This window comes from Strongylocentrotus purpuratus, unplaced genomic scaffold (genome assembly GCF_000002235.5).
Source record: "Strongylocentrotus purpuratus isolate Spur 01 unplaced genomic scaffold, Spur_5.0 spur5_scaffold_19, whole genome shotgun sequence".
Lineage (NCBI taxonomy): Eukaryota > Metazoa > Echinodermata > Echinoidea > Camarodonta > Strongylocentrotidae > Strongylocentrotus > Strongylocentrotus purpuratus.
In genome coordinates, this window is record NW_022145604.1 from 12,293,302 (window position 1) to 12,300,684 (window position 7,383).

The window sequence follows — 7,383 nt, forward strand, 5'->3', positions numbered from 1 at the left end:
CCTCTATCGTCAGAGCATGGTCAGCGTCAGCAGCCTAACATGTTAGCCTATGGACGTTTTTTTTAAAAAATCTTTAAAAATTCATTTTTTGTTTAAACGAAAAGCACATCCACCCCGACGTACGTTATCACTAGCTCTTTCATTTGAGCCCACATGTCTCATTGACTTTTGAAAGTTCACCCACCGTAATTTTTCAAAATAGGTTGCAAGCTCGTCATTGCCTATAATACACATGTGAAACAAGTCTAACTTTGGACTCAGTTTACCAAGCGATTTGAAGATTATAGGTCGAGCACACGAAACATAAAACGCATGAATTATCATAGATCACTTCTGCCTATTTCATTATGTCCATTTCATCCAACCCCCCACCGTAATTTTTCCATTTAGTAAAAGCAAACATTTTGCCGAGTTTAGCAAAAACATGAATATTCATGAACGGTCAGACAATACAAAAAAGGTACTGTTCGATGTTTGCAGCAGCATGAATGATCACGTTACTATGTGAGGAATGTTGCGCATAAAGGCCCATCAAGGGATGTAAATAACATTAAGACATGCATTAAACTGCTATTGGAGTGCGGTGACAAGCCTGAGATCCCCACTTTTGTTGCCAAGGATTTGGACAGGCTACCTCCTGTTGGGTTTGACAACCTAGATGTCTCAGCTCTGCTAGGGCGGCTGCTAAATTAGCTGGAAAGTGAAATGGCCGACATGAAGCAGTCTGTGCAGTCCCATGCGAAAGCTGCTGAAAATCTTCAGAACATGGCTGTAATCATGGACACACGAATGACGGATGTAGAAGTAAAGGCAGTTGCGCAAACACCAGGGTCAACGTCAATAAACTTCCCAGACTTAGGTGCAACGTTGGATGCTGCTGCTGCTCCTGCCCCAAAGCCTCAACCCAACAGTCCTGATCACACTCCCTGGAATCAGGTGGTGCGACGAGGCGGTAAGATGAAGACTCCCCCCGTAGGAGGCGATCCTTCTAGGCCAGCGCAAGTGCTCCATACTCCAAGGCAACCAAAGAGGAAGCCTGGTATTGTGGGGAAAGCCAGCTCAGGGCGGATTCAAGCTGTGCAAACAAAGCTTGTTAATGTATTCGCCACGAGATTTGACCCTGAGCTGGATGCCGACACGCTAGGAGATTTTCTCAAGGAGAAGATAAATGACACTGTTACTTGCAATAAAATTGTTACAGAAAGATCCAGATTTGGATCTTTTCATATCTCAGCAGTCTGTAAAAATGTAGCGGATATGTACGACCCGGATGTGTGGCCGGAAGGAGTTTTTGTGAGGAGGTATTACGAGCCTCGCAAACTTCAAGCTTCCCTGCCTGGTGCAGAGTCTCTGCGGAAAGTCAGAAAGCTTGAGCACTCTACCCCAGTGCCTGCTGGCACAGTTAATGCAGATCGTGGGGATGATAAGCTGGAGTCTTAACTTTATTTATTAACTTTCAATTTAGTTAGTTACAATACTCGAGGTCTACACCTAGGACAGAGTGATGCTGACAAAAGTAGGCGCTTAGTAGTTGAACATTTATTCCGGGATAATTTTGATATCATATGCTTGGCTGGCTAAACAGGACTTGAATGGCATTAATGTTTTACACCCTCAATATCATGGAATAGGAGAATCCACAACTGATCTCAATGATAGACTGATCCGGGGCCGCATACCAGGAGGTGTTGCTATCCTGTGGCATACTAAATATGAACACTTGATTAGTGAGTTAAGACTTGATGTATATTGGGCAGTAGGTATAGAAATTAATTATGGGAATAAGAAATTTGTTATTATTAATATATACACTACTTATGAGTGTCCGGAAAATGAAAGTGATTATCTTGAGAAAATAGCATTTATTGCGGCGGTTATTTTTGAGCTGGACACCACCAGTGTTTATGTGGTAGGTGACTGGAACGCAGACATATCTGATAATAGTTCTTTATTTGGAAATCATTTGAGCCAATTTTGTTGTGATAATAATTTTGTGTTATCAAGTCTGCATTATTTACCTGCACATAGTTACACTTATGTTAGTGAAGCATGGCATACCACGTCATGGTTGGACCATTGTATATGTACAGCAGATGCTAATGCCTCTATACAGAAGATGGAAATTATGTATAAATTTGCTACAACTGATCATATTCCTATTAATTTGACAATTGATATTGACAATTTGCCTGGGCTACGTGATTCAGGCATGACTAACACTGTACATAAAGGCAGGCTAGATTGGACTAAGATTGAAAAAGATCGTAGGAATAATTATTACTATGATACTGATTTACTGCTTAAAGGTAATACAAAGTTTTGGTATTGGGTAATGAATTTGGTTCAAATGAACATATTGGAAGCATATGCAATCCTACAATATTCAGTGATCGTTGTCGCGGTTGAAATCGAGTTTAAAGTGATGAAATTGTAAAAAAATAAACTCTTTATGTTTTATAGCGCCCTCTCAAGGTCAAGATATTAATTTAGCGTTTCCCCTACCAAATCTGCAGTATTAGTCTTTACCAACAAACAAAAGAAAGATATTCTTCTACAAATAAAAGGACATAATCTGCCTATATGCGAGCAGTATAAGTTCCTTGGTGTGAGGTTTGACTCCAATTTAACTTGGTCTGTCCATATAGATTCTATCATTGATAAATGTAAGAAAAGAATAAACTTGCTACGTTGTGTCTCCGGCACCCCCTGGGGAAGTAAGTATGAGATTTTGATGATGATTTATAAAGGACTTATCCTATCCATTTTGGACTATGGGAGTGAAATGTATGATTCTGCTTAACAAAAAAACTTGACTCTATCCAATACAGAGCCTTAAAAATTATTACAGGCACAATACACAATGTGTCCTTGGAGGCTTTACAAGTTTTGACCGGGGAGCTGCCTCTGAGATATCGTAGAAGGTTGTTAAATGATAACTTTCGAGTTTATTTACTGTCTAGTACTTTAAACCACCCAACAAAAGAAGTATTGGGTGATGACTATGATTTAAATAACTTAGAATGGAAGATAGGAGAAGGACCTTTTAAACTGCGATCCTTTAGAGACGAAGTAGTGGTGGAAGGGCAAACCAACTTATTGCCGAAAATCCCAGAATGGCGGTTAGCACGACCACAAGTGTCTTTCGAACACCATGGCAAAGTGCAAAAAAAGGAAATGCCTCCATTTGAAATAAAATCGTTTGTTCTAGATAGCATTGGAAATTCATGGAATGGGTTTTTACATATATATACAGATGGTTCTAAACTCGAGGATGGGAAGACAGGAGCCGCATTTTATGTGTCTCATTATAATGTGGTGAAATTTTTTAGATTATCCCATGTCTGTATTATGAGAGCAGAACTAGTGGCCATACTAATGGCACTAGAGTGGATTAATACATTTATTGAATCCTCTTCGGTGGTAATTTTTAGCGACGCTTTGTCAGCTTTACAAATGATCGATTCATACTTTATTAGATGTGCTATTGTAAATGAAATTTTATCCATAATTAATATTTTGCAGTTTAAGGATGTTTGTGTTGCTTTTGAATGGATTCCGTCACATTGCGATATTAGGGGCAATGAGATCGTAGATCGGGCTGCCAAAAAAGGAGCCATGAAAAGGTGTATAGACATAGTTATACCAAATACAAGAAGTGAATTGGCAGCCTCTCGTTTGATCCATTATAACAAATTATGGCAAGCAGAATGGGACAATGCAGAACACGGTAGATTTTTATATGCTTTGCATAGCGACGTTTCAAAGCCCATACATAGACAAGGCCTATCTCGCAGAGAAGAATGCTTGATACAACAACTAAGAGTAGGTAACTGTAGTTTAAATTATTACCTTTTTCAAATTAACCAACACGATACTGGTCTTTGTGAAGTTTGTCAAGAAGATGAAACAATTAAACATTTTATTTTCTATTGTACAAAATACGACAAAGATAGACGTCTCTTAAAAGAAAGGATTAAATTGAACAACCCCAATCTGAAACAATTATTGATGTCTAACCCAATTTTTACTCGTGAATTATTGGGTTACATATACGATACTAATCGTTTTAGATAGCTTTTAAAGCTATCAGGGATCCCCTTAACTTATGTCGATCCTGTAATAATATATAAAATGAAGTATTTGCGGTTTTTCCATGAACAATTGCAACTAACTCCCATCTCGCCTTTTATGTGCATTTTATGCAATTTTAATATTGCAGCTTTTTTTTTTTTTTTAATTTATAAAACCATATCACTATTAATTTCATTTCACCAAGGAAAGTCTTCTTCTTCTTCTTAGTTGATCCCTCCACTGTTTTGGAGATTCCTGGAGTCCAAATAAATAAATGTGTATAATCCGACCAGTTAGGAGCTTTGGAGAGTCTTAGAACGAGAAGCATCAATTTTGTGTAGGAAAAAGAGCGATAGTAGAAGTAGGTTATTATGAATTTCGGAAGGCAAGCATGGATGCAGGGGTAACAGAGTAGTCGCTCGTGGGCTTGATTTCCGAAGCCCACGCCAAAGCTATACACGAAATTGACTGGCGCAAATAATCTTTGAGATTGAAGAGCGCCATCTAAACGAAGAACCAACCAACCAACGATACTGCAATGTTATTTGACTAAAATCGACCGATTTGCTATTACCGTTTGGAATATATATGTCAGATCTTTATATTCTGAGATTTTTATGGTCACAGCTACCATCGTCTCGCCGTACGCGATGATTCAAATTTATCAAAATTTACCGGGAGCACCGGTAAATTTTTATATTCAATTTTTCTCGAAAGCAGAAGAGTCTTAGGGGCTAAAAATGTTAGTGCTTGTAATACATCCATAGGGGCATCTAAATATATCAAAATTGTAAAGAATCACTATCCAGCCAATTTTAAAAAATTTCCAAAACTTTGTAATACCTTTAAAGGAATTTATGTGCATGAAGACGATGCTCTTTTATGCCGAGATTCCAATTGTGTGAACAAAGACCATGCTAATTATTTATGTAATGCATATAATGAAATTGTGAAATGCTTATGTGATGCTAGTGAATCTCTATATCAATGTAAAAACAAAGTTCATAATACTAGGCCTGGCTGGAATGAGCATGTGTCAGAGCTCCACTCTGCTGCTCGTGAGGCTCACCTACTCTGGGTTGAAGCTGGCAAAAACAGACAGGGACGGTTATTTGAACTAAAGAAGAGAGCCAATGCACGATTCAAGTATGCTCTCCGTTTTATAAAGAATAATGAGAATGTTATGCGGGCGGACTCAGTTGCTCGTAAATTGCAGGGTAAAAGTTATTATGAGTTTTGGAAAGAATTTAAATGTGTTAATAATAGTAAAGCGCCTCTTCCAACTAATATTGAAGGTATCTCTGTTGATGAAAAAAATAAGTGAATTGTGGTGTAATCATTATAAGGATTTGTTTAATTGTGTACAGAGTGCGGTGCAGGATGTTACTAATGTTGACTTTGATGTAAATATGGTTATCTCTCCAGAGGAGGTTAAAGAAGCTATCAGAAAATTAGACAGCAATAAGTCATGTGGTCTTGATACTATTACAGCTGAACATCTAAAGTTTGCAAGCCCGAAACTCATCCCGTTGCTTGCAATGTGCATGTCGGGCTTTTTGATTCATGGTATCTTACCAGATAGTATATGATTTCCGTTGTTTTGGTGCCAGTCATTAAAAATAAAGCTGGTCGCATTACTAGTAAGGACAACTATAGACCTATAGCATTGGCAAGTGTCCTGTCCAAAGTGCTGGAAAAGATATTGCTTGGTAGGTTAGAGATGTATATTCTTACCAAAGATAACCAGTTCGGTTTTAAAGCCAAACATGGCACTGACATGTGTATATTTGCTCTGAAGGAAATCATTGAGAGTTATCGTAGCAAAAATTCTTCCTTGTTTCGTTGTTTTCTTGATGCTTCAAAAGCTTTTGATCGGATAAATCATGAAAAGCTGTTTACGAAAATGGCTGATAGAGGTATTCCTAAGTACCTGATTAGGATACTCGTGTTTTGGTATGCCCATCAAACAATGATGGCTAGATGGGGAAGTAGTGTCTCTGAACCCGGCATTCCATGTCAGTTAGACAAGGTGGTATTCTTTCTCCCTTTCTCTTTAACCTGTACATGGATGGTCTATCTGACGATCTGAATGCTTGTAAAAAAGGCTGTGTAGTTGGTGGTATGGTAGTCAATCATTTAATGTATGCAGATGATCTCGTTATTATTAGCCCATCAACTGCTGGGTTGCAGAGTCTGCTCAAGATTTGTTCTCATTATGGATATGATAATGATGTGAATATAATGCAAAAAAGAGTCATGTTATGATAATTAGATGTAAGGAACACCGTAGATTGGTATTCCCGGATTTTTATTTGTGTGGAGCTAAACTCAATGTCTGTACAGAGGCCATGTATCTTGGTCATTTCTTTACTGAGGATCTCAGTGATGATAAAGATATTAGTAGACAGTGTCGTAAATTATATGCTCAAGGTAATATGCTTGTTAGGAAATTTCATATGTGTTCTCCGGATGTGAAGGTGGCTTTATTTAGGGCATACTGTACACCTCTATACACTGCGCATCTGTGGTGTAATTTTAAGAAGAGCAGTTTGTACAGGCTTACTGTTGCCTATAATGATGCCATGAGAATGCTTCTTAGGGTACCTAGATACTTTAGTGCTAGTCAAATGTTTGCTGAGTTGAATGTTCCAGCCTGTTCGGCTGTATTACGAAATCTTATGTATAAGTTCATCCAGAGAGTGGATGTGTCTGAGAATGGTATTTTAAAGATGTTAGTGAACCCCTCGTATAGTTGTTTTAGGTACACATCGGGCCTCTGGAGATTTTGGCTGAATAGCCTGCTGACACATGGCAATTGACCATTATGTTCCTGTTACCAAGGATTCCAGTATCCTTGTTTGTTTTTTATAATAGTTATTTATTATAAGTTTATCGTTCTGGTTAGTTGAACAGAGACAGATTGTTACAAGATACAACTTCAATAGATTGTTATTGATTGTTATACATGTACTTATTTTAATCTTACAGTTACAGGTACAGCTTAGAGTTAGTTTATTATGTGTTTTTTTTTTATCAACCTTGCAGGTTACATGTTACTCTTAGAGTTTAGATTGTTTGTACGTACTGTAGACCTAGTATAGTTTAGTTATACTCTTTGTATAGTTTTGTTGTTATTATACTCATCATGTTTATACTCCCTATATATCTATGTAACATATGTTTTATGGACCTCTGCCTTTTGTAGTTGAGTCTGAAATAAAGTTCTGAATTGAATTGAATTGAATACAGCCTTTTAGTACGTAACGTATAGTGAATGGGAATGGGCGATGATCCGTTCAGGAGGTAGAGGTC

The 7,383-nt window shown here is 37.8% G+C and overlaps 1 long non-coding RNA gene across 1 annotated transcript; it reads left to right on the plus strand.

Moving 5' to 3' along the window:
• The first annotated feature begins 1,799 nt into the window (after positions 1–1,799).
• LOC115926036 lies at positions 1,800–5,336 on the plus strand. Its single transcript, XR_004064937.1, has 2 exons — positions 1,800–2,306; positions 4,923–5,336. It is a non-coding gene; the product is annotated as an uncharacterized LOC115926036 (long non-coding RNA).
• Positions 5,337–7,383: the final 2,047 nt, after the last annotated feature.